Source organism: Lucilia cuprina, chromosome 2, assembly GCF_022045245.1.
Source record: "Lucilia cuprina isolate Lc7/37 chromosome 2, ASM2204524v1, whole genome shotgun sequence".
Classification (NCBI taxonomy): Eukaryota; Metazoa; Arthropoda; class Insecta; order Diptera; family Calliphoridae; genus Lucilia; species Lucilia cuprina.
Genome location: NC_060950.1, coordinates 51,088,545 through 51,109,080, shown reverse-complemented (window position 1 = coordinate 51,109,080; position 20,536 = coordinate 51,088,545).

The window sequence follows — 20,536 nt, the reverse complement described above, 5'->3', positions numbered from 1 at the left end:
AAAAGCTAACAGCTGTCAAAAAAAAACTCTAAATATGTATAATTAGGATTTTTTATAAGTGTTATGGTATGTTTCCACTGGCTTGAAATCTGCTAGATTTGCTAAACCTCTTCAAGGTGTTTTCACTGAGCTTACTCGTTTTTGATATTCGAATTTTCGAACAAATTCTGTCACTTTATTTTTTCATATCCACAATAAAGTTACGTTTATGTAAAATTACATATTAAAAATAAAAAATTGCAGTTGTAAACAAATAAATTTATTTATTAAATGTCACTAATTTTAAAATTATAATTTGTTATTATTTTCACTTCGATATTAATTGTTCACTTTTTTTATGAAAACATTCAATTTAAATGGATAGCCCAAAGAAGTATTTGCTTATCCTAGACACATCGCAGTGTTGCATAAACAAATCTTGTTCGAAAAATACTATTTCGACATGTTTTAAATCAAATCTAGTAGATTAACTAGATTTGGATGTGTCAAAAATGTATGGGAAATCTACATGATTTCAACTAGTTTTGCCCAAATCAACTAGATTTACTCAAAACGCCTCAGTGGAAACATAGCATTAGAGTATAAAAGCTTTTTAACACGCATAAAGTCGGTCGAAATAATAATACATGGCTCTTACTACATTATTTTCTTAAATTATTACATTTTAAATTGTAGATTGTATTTATAAAAGCATGATAATATTTTGCATGCTTTATATAATTGTTAAAATGAAAAATTCTTAAATTTTTCAATTTTCATGCATGGAAGGTAAGGTCAATTATGGACCGATTCCCATAAAATTTGTTAGAGATATCGGTTAGTACTCGGCGTACTCGAATTGTTAAGCGAGTATTGAGCGTTAAATTCATTATCTGAAGGACGGACGGACATAGCTACATCGAACTAAAATTTAATAAGAACCCAGAATAAGTTACAGTTTTGGGTATAAAAGCACCGCATGCTACAACTTAGGTTATTTGTTATTTTTGATAAATGTATTTTATCTTAATTTACATAATAATATTTATATTAATTCGTTAAACAGAGTACAAAAAACAAGTTTTGTTCGTTATTTAAGGTAGTCAATAGGAAAAATTAGTTTGTTCGTTAAATGCGATGTTCGTAGAATTGAATGGTCGTTAAATCGGAAAACTACTGTACATAATAAAATTTTTTTCAAAATTTTTTGCCTAACGCAGGTCACCTAATACCAAATTAAGATCAGAAAACGCAGAAACGCACAGTTTTTGCCAATTTATATTAGTAAGGGTAAGGCATTTTTTTCCCAGAAATCAAAAAGGGAGTTATAAAACGAAGGTGGGAAAACATCTGGTGAAGATTCTAAAGCTTAGTTGCTAGTCGAAAAAGTTACACTTATCGTTGTTAATTCAAACAAGTAATATTTCTATATTCGGCTGTGCCGAATCTTATATACCCTTCACCAAGTATGTTTTAAAAAACAGTTTTTATTTACATTGTATATCTGCACACATAACATACACACAAACAAATATAAACTGTAGCAGAAAGAAATATTAACCGATGTACTGTAATACCACCGTCAAACTGTATTACCACCCTCAAACAAATATGAGCTGTATTACCAACAGATTACTGCTTTATCTTCTTGTTCTTGATATACCCACTTACCTTCGTGAGAACAGAACAGCATGCAAACATACAAAAAATACACAGCTGAATAAAACCAAATACATCTCCACACGCACATGTACATCTTTATCCAATTCACAGTGTTGTTGTTGCTTTTTTAACAAAGCATGAAAAAAATGTGGCTTTTTTGATGAAATTTTCAGAGGTTGTCTCGGTTTTTTCTCATATCTCCGTTATTTGTAGACCGATTTTGCTGAATTTAAATAGCGATCTTCTCGAAAGCATCTCTAACTAAATTATTGAAGATTCGGATCTCGCCGATATCTGGGGACCTCTAAAAACTGATTTCAACAGACGGACATGTCTTAATCGACTCCGCTATCTATAATAGCTAGAAATTAAAAAATTCATTAGCAAATTTTTTTTAAACGCTATAGATATTCAAAATGTAGAAACGTGTGCATTATTTAGTTATTTAAAATAAAATAAATTATAAGTAATAATTTAATTCATTAATTTGAAGGGTTTTTTTGCCGATTAAATAAAGAAATTTATTAACAAATAATTCCGATACAATGAATTTTAAGATTTATCGATAAGATTATTCGTTATACCGGTATTTGCCTGAACTTAATTCTTAACAAATAATGTTGTTAGCATGGAAATTATTTTAGAAAAAATAATTATGAAGCCAAACTAAGTATATGGTATCGAATTAATACATATTATGTTTATAACATGAAAATAACAAAATTCTTATTTTGTTTTTTTAAAGACTATGAGTAAATATGTATGTAGGTTTTATTTATACTATCAACCAAAATCGTAAAGATTTATAATTATTTACAAAAATAATAATAAAACAGAAGAAGTTTGTGTCTATATACTTCTTGCCATTTATTCTTAACGAGTTGAAAGTCTTTAATCCAAACAGTTGTTATTTCGTAATCCACACTTAATTGCTTTACACATCTTGCCTCATCCTTCGGTCAAAGAAGAAGACAAAAAGTAAAAGTTCAAGAAAAATCTATTAAAACCACTAAAATAATCATACTTATTTAGAGGGAGCGAGTACGACTACATACTGCTGCCACAAATATCTATTCTATTAATTAAAATGAATTCGTACGCGATACTGAACGCTGAAGGGTTTAGCTGCTAATTTATGTGCGTTTATACTAAACTGAATTGATACTAATTTATCAAAATATTTTACAAGAACCACAATTTTGAAAAGTGGTGGCAAAGAATCCTCACATTTAAATCTTTGTTGAAATGACTAAAGACAACAGAGAATGCAGACGCAATTTTATGATTTTGACTCAAAAATACTATTTATTTTAAATAAAATTACAAAAAACAACAACTATAAATTGCTCATCAAAAGCTGATGCAAATAGTTCGCAAATAGCTTTGCCAGTATGTCAATTAATCAACTTGTTAACGATAATATTTTATATATAAGGAATGTTTAAATATTTATTTTGCCCTCCACCATCATCAGTTGTGATATAGGGTATGTATAAGTTTACATACCCTATAAGTTTGTCGTGTGTAACACCAAGAAATATTCATCTGAAACCCATCAAAGTAGATATATTCTGGGTCCTTATAAAATTCTGAGTCGATTTAGTTATGTCCGTCTGTCTGTCTGCCTAAAATACGCTTCGTTAAAACTATTTAAAGGGTGTCAGCCAAGTTCACTATTATTCTAAGCAGTTTGGCATTGAAAACCAACAAAATCGATTCACAACGTAAAAAGTTATAAGTAAAACATTTTTCTCAGATACTACAGATAACTACAGATAATTCGATGAGTTTTGTCACTCACTATTTTTCTTATTTCAGGAATTAAGTATGTTGAATATCATAACATTTGTTTCAAAAGTTCTCTTAGCCCCCTATCGGTATAAACACCAAAATTTTTACATATACATAAATATCATATGAACAGAAATCATACTACCAAAGCAAATTTGTGTCGGTCCACAATTGCTCATAGTTCCCATATAATGTTTACCTCTGAAAATTACTTAAACGCACATATTTCATTGAGTAAGTATGTTTTATGTACACATATATCAAGCACTCTACAAAATTTATTCCGAATCGGTCCATTATTGGTCTTAGCTCCCATATTTATTTGTAAAATAAAGCTATCTTGATACAATGAGTTCTTTTTATATAAATCACTCTATGAAATTTCTTTTGGATAGGCCCGTAAGTGGACTTAGCTGCCAAAAAGGGCCACTTCCGAAAATCACCCAAACGCATATATTTCTTAAAATAATTATATGAAATCACTATATGAAATTTATTCCGGATAGGAACGTAAATCCATTTCCTATTATCACTTATACTGAAATATTTCATTAATAAGCAATTGTAGTAAAATTTGACTTGAATTTAATTCTACATAAATGCGTTTTTCTGAAAATCACTGAATACCACAACGAGAAATTCTGTGTAGAAATAGATCATTCTGCTAAAATGTTTTCGAACTGATCTAATATTGATCATACTTTCGATTTAAAGTCATCAACATCTTTTCAAAAATTTATTTCATTATAAATATTTACGTCGGAATAATGTTCGACAGGAATAAGTTTGTAATTATACAAATCATTCTCCTTATTTTTTGGCGTCTGAATTATCGTTTCATAATAAATCATAGCAAAATTAGTTAGTATCCTCATTACGGAAACAAAACTTTTGTCGAGTTATCTAAAAATGAGATAGTTAAATGGGTTTAAATAAAAAGAAGTTTGCTGGTGGACAATATTTTAGACAGGCGAAGCCGAATATGGCACTCTGATGTGTTTTTAATTTCTGTTTTGTAGCATTTTAAAATTATAAGTTCATTTATATTATATCAGATATACAAATTTCTGTATTCAATCAGTAAGAAAGGCTTCATTCCCCCTATTGAAACTCAGCCCCATTTATCTTAAAATTTTCAGATGTATGTTCAAGTTTTTTGATAAAAATTTGAAGATTACAGTTCTAATAGATTCTTAGATAAAGGAATTTTTGTACATTGTTGCCAAATCGTCCAAGAACAAAGGCAACGTGAGTGGGTTATAAAACGGGCAAACATTTTCAACAACTAGCCCCATTTATAATTTTGAATAGTTTTACAAAAACAGTGGAGTCCGCTACCTATAAGGATAAAGAATATATATATTTTATGGGGTCGGAAAATTATATTATAGAAATTACAAACGGAATGACAGACTTATATATACCCTTCTCATGAAGGTGAAGCGGAATTAGGCAATAATATTTTTAAATGTTTTTATATTTTCTCACCACTACAATAAATACATAAAATTGGGGTGTAGAGCCCTGATTAAGCGAGAACATATAAACGGGAACTTTTTGGTATTATTTCGTTTTAAAAAGATACTTTTTCAATTTTCTATAATATTAAACCTAGAGACATGAAATTATGTTCACATAATCCAGGCTTTAGATTATGTGAGAACCTATAAAAGGAATTTTTATGTAGTATTTCGTTTTTTAAATGGTACTTTTTTAATCTTCTATAAGGAACTTGAATCATGAAATTAAGTATGTAGATCCCGGATGAGATGAGAACCCATAAAAGGTATAGTTTGAAAGTTTTTCGTTCGTCAAAAGATAATTTTCTATAAATTAATATCTAGAAACTTAAAATTGAGCATACACAGGAGTAAGTGATAACCTATAAAAAAGGACTTTTTGGTATTGACTGTTTTTTTTTTAACAAATCATGGTGAAGGTTATAAAAGATTCGACATAGCCGAATAAAAAATTCTTTCTTTTTTTTCAACTCAAAAAGCTAAATTTTACAGTTTAAATATTTTTATATATAACTATCGTAACCAGACATCCCGTCAAAAGCGATATTATCCCGATGTTTAAAGGTGGATTCCGACTTAGATTTCACCGAGCTTTTAAATATATTATCCCGCTTTTTGTTACATGGCAGGTCGATCATCCTTAATTTATTTGTAATCAATTCGGAATTTATTATTTTAAAGTCCCAAAAAATATGGTGCATCCTTGGAAACAGATTTGTAAGTCAGAGAGCAGTTGCTACAGCTTACATTTGTTATGAAAGATTTTTTTATGGGATTCCTCGCGTAAGGCTCTGCTTAAGAAATCCAAAATATGCATATTTCACTATGTTGAATTTCTGAAAATTCCGTAGAGAAATTTGTGCTCGTAAAAAACTTACTTATGTCTAATTACAGCGCTATAATAGTTTTTTAAGCCAGTAGTTAGCGTTGGAGTAATTTTCTGAGGGGCCATATATAAGGAGTCAATAAAATCCCAGAAAAATTTTAAACGTTTAAAGTTTGAAAAAAACACAAATCTAAGCATTATTGTATTATTTGATGAATATTTGACAATATACCAATTGTCTAGCAACATTTTTAGACAATTTGAAAATGCCCGTCCGTTAACCAAATAATGGCCAAAATCTTTTCATTTACCTTTTTATAATTTGTTAGTTAAATTTAATGCCATAGTTTGTCACATACAAACTTAAGTTGCTTAAGTTGACTGAAGCTAATGAATGCATATTATAGTTAGGCATTGAGATTTTAATGTAATCTATAACACTTGTAATAATATAATAGTTTCCCAGATAAATGAAGTTTTCTATTAAATTCATATGGAAGATATTTTCTCTAAACGTTCACGTGAATGTCAAGGTTCCTTATGTAAAATTTTCTAGATCTAATAGTTACCCAGATATACGAATTTTTAAATTTAATTCATATCAGAGGTTTTAGGTCCCCTGATGAAATGTTCAGATTTACTAACGTTCTAAATAAAGTTTTTCGTGTAAAATTTTAAAATTCTAACACAAACAATTTCTCACACAATTACTTCTTTACACAGAAATTTAACTGTAAAACTTTATAATATCGGTCCACAATTGGTCACAGCTCTAATTCAAGGTTCTCTTAAGATACATTCAAAATTTGGCACAAAAATTACTTTTAATGTTCAAATAATTTCCTAGAGGTACCCGCCCCTAAAATCAAGTCCGCTAATTTATTACACAAATATTGACATGGATGTCTATGTTGTTAGTGATTTTAGAATTTTAGCTTTACGAGTTTCTGATGTAATTTTTGTATTTAATTCATTAGGGATGTACCATATTCATATAAATATTTGGGAGAAAAATTGAAATTTCTCTCCCAAATATTTCTATGGATATTAATGGTCATGCAAAATATTAGGACTCTAACTTTAATAGTTTCCTAGATAAATGAATTTTATCTTGTTATACTTTTTCAGATATACTAATTTAAGATTTATATTTATACTCTAGCTGTATTAGTTTCTGACATATGCGACTTTGTTTTACTACCCTAAAAGTAATATAAATAAATGCCGATTTAATAATTTTGAGGATTTTAACTGTAATAGTTTTACAGATATACAATTTGTTACAATTCGTCAATTTTACCGAAAGTTAATTAAAATTTTAATGTAATCAATGAAAATTTAAAAACATCGAATATTTTCTCATATATTTAAATTTTATATTTAATTAATATATGAGGTGCCACAAAAATATGTTGTTTTTATATGAATCATTCTTTAAAATGTTTTCTGGTAGGCCAAACTCATGATACCGGTGGCATTGCATAATATATTTAGTTTTTCTTGGGGGTTCAATATTTACAATGGCAATTTTAATAAATTTAATATCGTATATAGTTTTGATGTTTGTATCTGGTTCAGGGTCAATATAAAATATTGGATTTGGTACTTTAGGTTAGTGATGTTTCCGACTTTGTATCCGTAAATTTCAATATCTATTTTAATATCGTCAATAGGGGTGAATGGTGTATATTTTTTAAGACTACTCTATACAATTGTTCTTGTTTAACTTGGTATGAAATTTAAGTTTTTTATTATTTAGATAAGTCACAAATAATCTATACGATTTAATATTTTTTATCATTAACTGAATTTGGGAGACTTATAATAAAAATTATCGGAAAGAATTATTTTAGAAAAATATTCAATAATTTTACTAACGTCAGCAACACAAGGTACATTCTCTCAATCAGTAGAGTCTAATTCATTATTTTCGTTATTAAGTGTAACAGCAAGATTAATACTTTGAGAGGTTGCTTATTTTGAGGTACAAGTAACGTTGTTTTTTAGTGGTGGATGGTATAAATATAGCAAATATGTATTAGTTTGTTTTTGATACTTTATCGTTCTTCAAAAGGTACTTTTTTAAATTGCTATAATATTGTACATAGAAACACGAAATGAAAATGGCCCGGATTAAGTGAGAACCTCAAATAGAGAACATTTTGGTACTTTTGGTTCTTCAAAAAGTACGTTTTGAAATTTCTAAAATATTGAACATAGAAGCATGAAATTAAGTACGTAGAGCCCGGATTAGGTGAGAACCCATAAAAGGGGACTTTTTGGTACTTTATCGTTCTTCAAAAGGTATTTTTTGATATATTAAACCTAGAAACATGAAATTAAACGTGTATGGCCCGGATTAAGTGAGAACCCATAAAAGGGGACTTTTTGGTACTTTTCTGTTCTTCAAAAGGTAAGTGAGAACCTCAAATAGAGAACATTTTGGTACTTTTGGTTCTTCAAAAGGTATTTTTTGATATTTCTATAATACTAAACCTAGAAACATGAAATTAAGCATGAATGACCCGGATTAAGTGAGAACCCATAAAAGGGGACTTTTTGGTACTTTTCTGTTCTTCAAAAGGTACTTTTTTAAATTTCTATAATATTGAACCTAGAACGACAAAAGAGGGATTTTTGGTACTTTATCGTTCTTCAAAAGGTATTTTTGAAATTTCTATAATACTAAACCCAGAAATATGAAATTAAACGTGTATGGCTCGGATTAAGTTAGAACCCATAATAGGGGACTTTTTGGTACTTTTGCGTCCTTCAAAAGGTACTTTTTGATATTTCTATAATAACTAACCAAGAAACATGAAATTAAACATGTATGGCCCGGATTAAATTAGAACCCATAATAGGGGATTTTATGGTACTTTTTTGTTTTTCAAAAGGTACTTTTAGAAATGTCTATAATATTGAACCTAGAAGCATAAAATTAAGTATGTAGAGCCCGGATTACATGAGAACCTATAAAAGCGGACTTTTTAGTACTTTATAGTTCTTCAAAATGTACTTTGGAAATTTCTATAATATTGAACCTAGAAGCATAACATTAAGTATGTAGAGTCCGGATTACATGAGAACCTATAAAAGCGGACTTTTTGGTACTTTATCGATCTTCAAAAGGTTCTTTTTGAAATTTTTATAATACAGAACATAGAAACATAATATTAAGCATGTAAAAACTAATAATAGGAGACTTTTTGGTACTTTTTCGTTCATCAAAAGGTAGTTTTTGAAATTTCTACAATATTGAACCTAGAAGCATGAAATTAAGTATGTAGAGTCCGGATTAAATGAGAACCTATAAATGGGGACTTTATAGGTTTATAGGTGGGGATAAAGTTAGAACCCATAAAAGGAAACTTTTTCTTCAAAATTTTTTATAATATTAGACCCAGAGACATGAAATTAAGCATGTATGTCACGGATTAAGTGAGACCCTATAGAAGGTAACTTTATGTAACGTTCTTCAAAAGGTACTCTTTGAATTGTCTAAAATATCGGTAGTACAACATTAAAAAATAGAGAGGTTACCACAATTTTACAATGCCTATAAAACGGCTCGCTTACAAGGTAGCGGGTTATAAACTAGTATAACATATTTCTTTACATATTTCTATAATCTCAATTAATAATTTAATTTCGATTAGGGAAGCGAAGCTCTCTTTGTGTACGCTAGTGTATATAATTGGACATAACTCCCATACATAGTCCTTTTACGAAAATCTCTTAAACACTATGATACAAAATTTGACACAAAAATTTGTATACAAAAATTCTAACATGGCACAGTGAGACATTTGGCACTTTTTGAACGACAAAAATAAAAAATTAAACGCTTTCCAATTGTATTGCTTGTTATTACAGTTAACAGTAAACATTCCATATACTATAGAAAAATAACTAAAAATATTGCAGAGTTCCTTTAACCTGAAATATAGCTGCTCAAAGTTGATACTTTTAAAAATAAAATAATTTTTTTGTAATATTCTTGAAGCGGCATATTAATATTTAATGCGTATATCTTGATAAATATTTCAGATATTTATATAGTTTATTCAGTATATTATAATTTAAAACTTCGGAATTATTCTGCAATAATTTTTTTAAACAAAAGCTCAATTTTAAAGGATGCGATCTTCAGAGATATTGAAAAAAATTAGAGTGTCCTATAGAATTTAACCGTATCTAATCGTTCAAAATGTTTTTAAATAGGAAAACGGGTTTTATTAACTTTTTGATTGCAGTAGTTTTGATATATATGCGATCAAAAATTAAATTTTTATTTAATATATACTTGTAAAAAATGGGCGTGGCAGCAGTCTTATCGTGCTGATTATTGTGAGGAGCGTTTGGCCAATTGTTTGCTAATTGTAACTGAAATTAGAACTCAATATCACTAAGATTTGATTAATGTCGTTCCAAAAGTGCCAAATGTCTCACTGTGCAAGGGTGCGGTCGGTCTCATACAAGGTTCCCTTCAGAAAATCACTTAAACACATCATTACTTTTTACTAATTTACGATATAAATACAAAATTTGACTGAAGTATAGCTTTTATGTAGAGAAAGAATTTTTACGATCGGTCTATAATTGTCATATCTCCCATACTAGGTCCAGCCTCTTAAAACGCTTTAACCGTATTTAACTAGTTGCATTATCAATTTCGCTAAGCGCTATAAAAATATAAAGAAAATGGTGCTTGTAATGTTCAATAAATCTTGGATTTTTCTATTAAAGACATGAGACAACTTATTTCTACAAATATTTGATCAATTAGAAATGGTGATGATATTGTCACTCGTGGGACTTACAGTGACTGCGGCTATATCAGCCGTAGTGTACAAATATAATGTAAGCAAAAGGAATATGACGAAAAATAATTTAAATAACAAAATACCATTCATCAACTGTAACAATTTTACAGCTCTCCACAAAAAGGTATCTTAGTTATTTTGCTTGCAATAATGGTAAAGTAAATATTTTACTAAAAATTTCTTTTGCTTATGGTTGCTTATGGCTGTGTAGATACTTTATACTCGTGTTCATACTTGCCAGATGAACTGGTTGTATTATTATATTAAATATATTTTAAATATAAATTTCTAATATTATAAATGAGTTTGAAAACATACAAAATAATTGTTATATACATACATATACATATGTATCTATTTGATCTACCTTTGGAACCAAAATATATGTTGCAAATACATGAGAGACAAAGTTGCAAAATAACAATAAATTTTGAAATCTGGTAACTTTGATTTTAAATAAGTAGCTAAATGTAGCATTAAGCAACTAAACATCCCAGCGATATTACAGATAAGTAGTAACTACTGCTTTAAGCATTTTATATATTTGTACGTTATAATGTGGTCTTTAACAAATTTTAGGAGATTTTATAATTTTAAAATATTTTTCGGAGATGAAAATTCTAATAAATGTTTTAAAATGTGTAATTTTTGTCTAATCAATAATTGAATTATATAGTAGTATATAGGCGAAACTAATTGTCTAGGACCTAAGTCCCCTGTCAAAGACCTAACTGGAGAGAATGTATTAGTAAAAACTACTAAATAAAAAATGAATTTATTGGATGTTATTTTTTGTGTGTTATTAATGTAATTTTGTATCCTAGTGCATGAAAATATTAGTTAATTATTTTTTTCAAAATATATTTTATCTCAAAACATATTATAAACACAATATTTTATTTTTATCTGCACTAATGCAAAATGAAAAGATATGTAAAATTCTTTTTTAATTTTCAATACCAAAATGTACCACTTTTCTTTTTTCAGTTTTTATTAAAAAATATTTTTTTTCGTTTGTAAAATATAAATAATTTTCGGGGTTTTAAATAAATAAAAAGTGTTGCAGAAAAAAATAAACTTTAAGTTTAAGTGAAAAAAAACTAATAAGTGCTAATACCCTCGCAATTTTGCGAAGAAAATTTAAAGTTATGTGAGTGCGTTTAGTTCTCACAAATTTGTTTTATTCTCTCAGAGTTCGTCTGTGTGCAGAGAATAAAAATTTTTGTTTGAAAACCGCTTCAGTTTCGCATATATGTACTACTATATGAATTGAATATTAACCCATTACGCCGAATTTATGCTATACGCACAATTGGGACGAACGACGAATTTTCGTCCTCAGATATAGAACACACTAAAGTATATGAAAATACATATAACCAGTGCGTATGATGCTGTTAAAATAATCTCAAAATTGGGGATATTCACAAAAATATAATTTTAGTTCTATTCGAGGTCAATTTGCTACATTTTCTAATTTCGAAATAATGTTCGAATAAATTTTAAATAAAAATATAATTTTTGTTCCTTTTGCTTTCTTTTTCCAATTTTGAACAAACAAATTTTGAAATGAATAATTTGATTGTGTTCCATACGAATAATTTGATTGTGTTCCATTCGACGAATTTACGCAACATTTTTTTTTTCGATTAGTTCGTCGTGCTTTACGAAATTCGTCGTTCGTCCCAATTTTGCGTATACCATTAATTTTTTAATACTATTACTAATATAGCTTTTGCTGGGAAACCATTATCATAAAGCTCAAGGCTAAAATATATACCATAAGTAATATGAATTTGTTTCTATCCTAACGCTACTTTTATATTATACCATAAGTAATATGTTAAAACATTGTATAGAAAGATATTATGATATAGTCTTATAAAATATGTAATGAAACCATTACACTTTGAAGTAAATTTACAGCATATCGTATTAGATCAGGGATGTATTTTTATATAAACACATACAAAAAACAAGTAAGAGTTATATATTCTGCTGTCCCGAATCTTATATACACTTCATCATTATAAGTCAAAAATACTTAGGGCTATTAAAGTTTAATTTCAAGGTACTATTTGAAGAAGAAAAAAGTACCAAAAATTCCCCTTTTATATACTCTTACTTACTTTGGGTTCTAAATCTTAATTTCATGTTTCTAAGAACCTATAAAAGTCTCCTTTTATGGATTTCTTCTCAATCCTGGATCTACATAATTAACTTAAAATTTTTAGGTTCAATATTATAAAAAAATTTAAAAAGTACCTTTTAAAGAATGAAAATGTACCAAAAAGTCTCGATTTAGCTCTGTCCGTCCACCTGTCCTTCTGTCCGTTGTTGGCACGATAGCGTGGCAAGAGATAGTAAGACGAAAATTTTTCAAAATATTCTGTTTTAATACGAAAGTTTTTATATTGGAAATGGACAAAGTCGGTCAACGATTTCGCATTGGTACCATACAAATGTGGGGCCGGAATATCGTGTTAAAAGGTTGAAGCAGTCACAAATACGTTTCCAACAAAAAGCTGCATAATTTTTTCCAGAAATTAAATTATGTATAATGCGAATATCGGGCCATAATTTACCCTACCCCCATATAAGAAAGATTCCCTTCGATAAATTATTATTGTGCTCATTACTGGCTTAAAAATACGATTACATAAATTGTATGAACCAAAATAGTTCTACGAGGATCGATCCATAATTGACCCTACTTCCGTTTCAGTCCCCTTCCAGAAATCGACCACTACTAGCGTAGAAATGTGAATGCAGCTATGAAATTCGACATAAACTAATTTTGTTAGAGCTAAAAAAACCAACGATAATACCACATTATGTGCTTTCGTATGTATAAGCTTTGTTTGAGTGTGAAAAATTGTGTTGCACGGAGTTATTAGCTTAATTTGTGATATTTTTAAGATTGATTTTGCAACGTTTGGAATTTCGGTTTATTCATTGAGGGAACATACATATAAAATAAAAAAACTTCATCCTCAAGATCAAAACATTAACATTAACAAATCGATTATTTGACATTTTCCAAAAAACGGTTTTCGAATAGTTGACATTTGAAAAAAATAGTTGATCTATTTAATTTTGGAAAAATTAACGTTTATGTTTAAATTTGATGGCCCGAAATGATGTTTAACAGTTTAGAAGATTATAAATTTAGACCTAGTCGTTTGTTTAGACAATTTTCATAGCCATTCCAACACATCAATAATATTTTAGCCGCAAAATAATAATAGATTTTGGAATATAATTTTAACGTTGAAAAAATTGGATCAAAGAGTTATTCCAATGAATTTTACAAATAAAATTTATTAATAAATTAGGAAAATCAAAAAACTTTAACCAAAAATATGCTCCATTTTTTTTTTTTAATTATCTGTATTATTATTCATTCTGTATTCTGTAGGCACCACTCCTACTACATTATACTTTATATTCTAAAAACATTTTTAATAAAATATTAATTTTTTTATTGTAACAAATTTTCATTTGATATTTTAACTTTGAAACATTAGGAGCAATTTTGACTGTAAATAAATAAATATTTTTGTCTTCATTTATAATTGTTGACTCCGTAAGAAAAGTTATTATAATTGCAACAATTAATATGCCTGTTTTGAAGACTTGTCATCAAGAAGCGCATCGCAAGAGATGCCACATTTGAATCCTACACCACCAGCAGTGTCTTCAGAAATTTTTTCTGCAAAAATTCCTAAACTTCCTGCAATTTGGAAGGATGAACCAGAGATTTGGCCCCTTCAACTTAAAGCAAGTTTTCATATGTGTGGAATAAATACACAAATTTGAATATTTGGTAAAGAATTTGGACCAATTTGTATTATTTTAAGTTAAAGACAATTATTTTTACAACTATATCTGGTAAATATGAAACTCTAAAAAGGCGCATAATCAAAACATTCGCTCAATCTGCAGAGCATCAACTAAAACGATTACTAAATGGTATGGATCTCATTACCTTCAACGTATGAAATCTCTTTCCAAAGGTAAAGTTAGCAGTGATATTTTGAAAACACTCTTTATGGAACGTTTGCCTGACAAGGTAAAGAGTATTTTAGACGTTTGTGAATCAAATGACGTTGATAAATTAGCTTTCCGAACCGACAAAAGTGTTGAAGTTTTTTCAAGTCAATATCCATGTTTGTTTCTGAAGTATCTACGCTTCAAAATTCAGATATTTCGAGTAAATTGGAAAACATTATTTCTCGGATTGATGCTTTAGAAATTCGCTCATAGTCAAGTTAACGCACAAATTCGTCATCTCTTAAACTCGATCTCGTTCATGAGTAAGTTTCACAAATAGAAAAAGAGTCAGGCTTATGTTGATACCATTGGCGTTTGCTGAAAAAGCACGAAAATGTATCCAACTGTGCAAATTTGAAACAGAAAAAAAAAACAACTCTTATAAAAATTTTTCGACCGCTTGTGTGGATGAATTATATAATGGTCGTTTATTTATAATAGCAAAATAAAAAATAATAAAATTTCTTGTCGACACTGGGGCTGAAATTTCAGTATATTCTTGTAAAAATCGTAAGTCACCTCAAAAACTTTTGCTATACGCAGCAAACGGTACAGAAATCAAAACCTATGGCAATATCGTTCTCAATTTAGACTTATGTCTACGTAGATGTTTCAAATGGAAATTGGTAATTGCTTATGTATCGCGCCAAATCCTCGAAGCTGATTTCGTCGTCATTACCACCTTCTTCCAGACTTGAAGCAAAGTGCGTTAGTTGTTGGTACAACCAATCTAAAAACGAATAGCAATGGAGTATATATCACAATTTGCTCAAAAAGTATCTAGCAAGTTTCACTCCATCTGATACTTTTGAATCAAATCATGACATCATGACATTTCGTGTAGGCCAAGTCGACTAGATCCTGTTAAATTGAAAACTGCTAAAGATGAATTCCAGTACTTGTTGAACAAATTAATAATTAGACCATCCAGCAGTAACTGGTCATGTTTAAAAAAACCCTAACAGTGAATAGCTTTCCAGCACTCTAAAGAGAATAACTGTTGCAGGCAAATATCCTGTACCATATTTAACGGATTTTCAAATGATTCTTAATGGATCGGTAGTTTTTTTTCTAAATTAGATCTAATTAACGCTTTTCATCAAATTCCAGTATACCCAGATGATATTCGGAAGACTGTAGTAATCACACCCTTCGAGTCATTCGAGTTTCTGAAAAGGCCCTTCGGTTTATGCAATGCTGCTCAAACATTTCAGCGCTCCATCACCGGAGTTTGTACAGGAATTGACTTCGTATTCATCTACATTAATGACATTTGTGTTTTCCCAAAATCTGAAGAAGATCATATTAAAACATATGAAGATCATTTTTGAGCGCTTTAAGAAGTATGAAATTGAAGTGAATACTGCAAAATGTTTTTTGGTGCTACAGAGATTGATTTCCTTGGACATAACATCACTTAAATGGTATTTCCCCACTTTCAGAAAAAGCCAAGTATATAAACGAATACTCTCTACCAAAAACGATTAAAGAATTGTGAAGATTTCGATCTATGCTGAATTTTAATCGCAAATTCCCTCCTCATGGTGCTAGTGCACACAAAAAGAATGATAACCGAGAAATACCCTGGACACAAGTATCCATAAAGGCATTTAACAATTGCAAGAAAGCATTAGCTGATGCACTTTTTTTTGGCCCACCCAGCTCCTAATGGAAAATTTGCACTAAAAGTTGACGCATGAAATTTCGTTGTTGGTGCAGTACTCGAACAATTCGTTGACAAGTCCTGGCAACCCCTTGGATTTTTCAGTAAAAAACTTAGCAGCACTCAAGAGAAATACAGCATAACCGTGAACTTTTAGCTACCCAGTAAAATATTTTTCAAATATTTCAGCACTCAAGGGAAATACAGCATAACTTTTAGCTACCCAGTAAAATATTTTCAAATTTTGGTAATGAGAATTGTCGGTAATGTTGTTATTTCATACATTACTTGGTAATGAGTAGCAGTTATGAATAACATTAATTAATTTTTTTTGAACAAGATTTGTTGTCAACTGTCTACAGTATGTGTCTAATTAGTTTGCGTTTCTAACTTTAGTTTATATTAAATGTTTTTTAAAGAAATATTCATATTTGCATTTCTGTAGAAAGCATTTCAGATAGAAAGATAAAATAACTTTTTAATGAAGCATTGAGTACATAAATAGGCTTGTAAACATGAAAATTACCTGTAAAGTCGTTTTTAAGTCCTGAAAAATCGGGTAAGCACATTTGTGCTTTAGAAGCAATTTTGACTGTTAATTAATAAATATTTTTTTAAAATTTTATAAAATATAAATGTGTCTTTATTTATAATTCGAAAAATCAACATTTAAAAAAAAAACCCGGTTGAAAAACCGAGTCGACCACGCTAATATGTACAGGAGAGTACGTATTCAAGCTTTCAGCATGTATTTTTTTTTTTTTTTTGGTTTTATATTTTTTACTCGGAAAGTAAATTAAAATTCCGAATGGCTTGAAAGTCCTGAGTCTAACAAAATTATATTTTTTTGCAAAACAAAAAAAAAAAAAAAAAAAAAATACTCCACCACGTTAAATTGTCAGAACGTTCTATAATATAATAAAAAAATGAAATTCATCAGTGGGAGAAGTGAATTGACATTGGCTGAATCTAATAATGTTTGACATTGTCCATGTTGCTTTATTTCGAACTTCTGATCAACACAGTAGTAATATGTATATATTATAGTATTTTTTAAATATACATATATAAATAGATTATATATCAAATTATATTAAATTCAGATTAAAATATTTATCCAGGTTTCTTTTCTGAACTACTCGTTGACATACTGGAATGTTGGTTTAACATGTATTTGTCTTTTCTTTTTGAGAAAAAAAACGATCATTCTAATAACTGCATGTTCCAAATTTTTCAATAAAGACATTCTGCACACTGTAATACTGTTCATTGTAGTAGCATTCATGAACAACTGAAGAGAAACATCGATTAGTTGAAATTTTAAAGCAAATGTATGTGTAATTCCACTGTAGAACTACAAAATCTGAGGACATGCGCATTACACATATTCAGGATTCACCAACACCAAAAAGGGGAAATGTGGATTCCAACAACAATGTTTCTGCAGTGCATCCATTCATATTTTAATCCTTTTGGGAAAAGATACGAAATTCTGAGAGAATTACATCAAGGAGAGTGAGTGTAAGTTTCTTGTTGTAGGTCACACTAACACCACGTGGTGGATTATAAATTACCACTCATGCTTCAAACACTAATGCTATCCAAAACATAATGACTCTTAAGGGGGGGATGTACCCAACCCACCAATGGGTGAATTGCATTTCGCTACAAAATCTAATCTTCGTAAGGGACAAGCGAACGAACAACCAGCCAGCCTGTCGTAGTGATATAACGATATAGACGAAGGCAATGCCACGACTTGTTAGTCAGCTAACGAAGCTATAGGGAACAAGAACACACACATGAATGTGCGTTCATTTTGGCAATTGTATTCAGTAACAATAGGACTCTTATGAGTTACAGTTAAAACGTCAAACAAATAACGGATAATAAAAGAAAAATAAACAAATAAATAAACAAAAATAATAGAATTAAACGGATGAAAATAATATTAAAAAAAAAAACAAAAATTAAAATAAAAAATAATATACAAAATAAAATACAACAAAAAGGAAACCATCCAAATAAGAAAATAACGACAATAATAACATTTAATTAGAAGTAGACTCTGTTTTTAAATGTTCTTATCAAAATTTCGTAAAAATAAATTTAATTTTAATTTTTAAATATAACAAGTGTTTCTTAAAGCAAAAGTAAATTTATATAAGTAAATATTTGTATGTAACAATATATGTGTCGGTCGAATGCAATTAAATTAAATTTAAACTAAACTAAAACATTTTTTATATAGAATGTGTAAAAAGATGCAAAAAGGAATATATATACAAGAGGAAACCTTTCAGCATTTATTTCATTTCAGTTTTTGTTCAACAAATATGCTTTTAGTTTGTTATTTTTATTTCGACTTGAAATTGGAGCTGATGTTTTTATGCTTCTGTCAAAGTCATTGCTTTGATGGTTGTCTAATATACTACATACACACATACATATAGCAGCAATTCGTATATGTGTTTTAAACGTTTGAAAAATTACCGGTCGTATGAATAATGAAAAACAATTAATTTTCTGTAAAGAAACAAAAAGAAAAACAAATAAATATTCAAAACACTTTATGCATGTACTCCTTCTGAAACACGCTCAGACACACAGATATATTATAAGCGTGAAAGGATTATAAATATTTTCCTTTTTTTTTTGCTTCAAAAGCGCGCTTTTTGTTCCAAAACCAAACACTGTTATGTACTTGTACATATTTTATACGATTCCATACACAAACAAATTGCTTAAATGAGTGTTTAGTTGAACGGATACGGAAACGCATAACGGATGTTAGCTTGACTGTAACTTGCTGGTAACCCCTTCGCATCAATTTTGGTCACCCAGCATCCATTTTGCTAATACCTCTAAATATATTTTTACACACATATTTACATTCATATAAACGTTGTACATCAATCTATTTATGAATGCATACATACTTATTTGCATACATATGTCTGTATATGTATGTATGTATGCATTTATATAGTTGTATTCGTGTTTAAACGTTTTTATGTATATATGTATGTGTGTATATTTTGTTCAAAGACAATCGCTTAACAAAAGAATACAAGAAAACAAATGTTGCTGCAAAATTGTCAAACACTTTTTGGCCAAAACTATTACAGAGAGAATGCATTTCCATTTCATGGTGATTTTCAACTTTTCATTTCAGCGATGACTGTGTACACTTATACACATTGTGTACAGGTGACACAAAAACAACGCGGTTTGTTGAATCAGAAAAAGATACGCTTTTATAAAAATGTTTAGAGAACCATTTATGTTATTTAATTATTTAAACTATGTTCACAAAAAAATTAATCATGACAATTTCAAAATAGAGTATGTTAGAGTCATTATGTCGCAAATTCCACAAATATTTTGTTTTATTGTTTTTTTAAAAAAGAAATATCTAAGAAATATCTAAATATCTAACAATATTATTGTCTTCATAAAGATTTTATATAAAGGGTTTTATTTACACGAAGAAAAAAGCGATATAATTGACGTGAAATTTTGAAATTACTTTGATAATTTCATTTCAGTACAAACTCAAGAACTATTTCATCGCGTAAACAAAGGGCTGTCTGTACGTACATACAATTTCGAAAATTTGTATGAGTTTTTTTTTAAGTTTTCTCGTTGTAACTGTTACTTTTAGTTGGTTTTTGTGTGGTGTTGTTTGGTTGATGATGGCGCTAGTGAATTGTAGCATGTGTTGCTTTTGTAATCGCTTATTGTTGTTGTTGCTGTTATTGCAATGGCACTTTTTCATTTTGCCATTCGCCGCTTATAATTGAATATTATTCTGTGTGGCATCTACTGATTGCCAGAGTTGCACCAGTTTGTCCTTCTGAGTTTGTGTGTTTGAATGCGTTGATAGTACTAGAAAATGTAACACTGTGTTTGTGTGTGTGAGTATGCACATTTGTTTGACTGTCTGCTGCTAATAGAACGAGAACAGAAGAAAAATCACATGAACAGATAGTTTGTGCAGTGTCCTTCAATTATTTTGATATTTGTTGAACAAAAAACAAAAAGCTACAAAATAAAAATAAAATATTAAAATAGAAAATGATTTTATACCCAAAAGAAGTCACCAAGTTCTGTTTTTAACATTTGTGCTAGAGTTTTTTGTATTTTTTAATATTTTCATTATTATTTTCATTTTTATTTTTTAATTTTTTTGTTATTCTTGTATGTGTGTATGTTG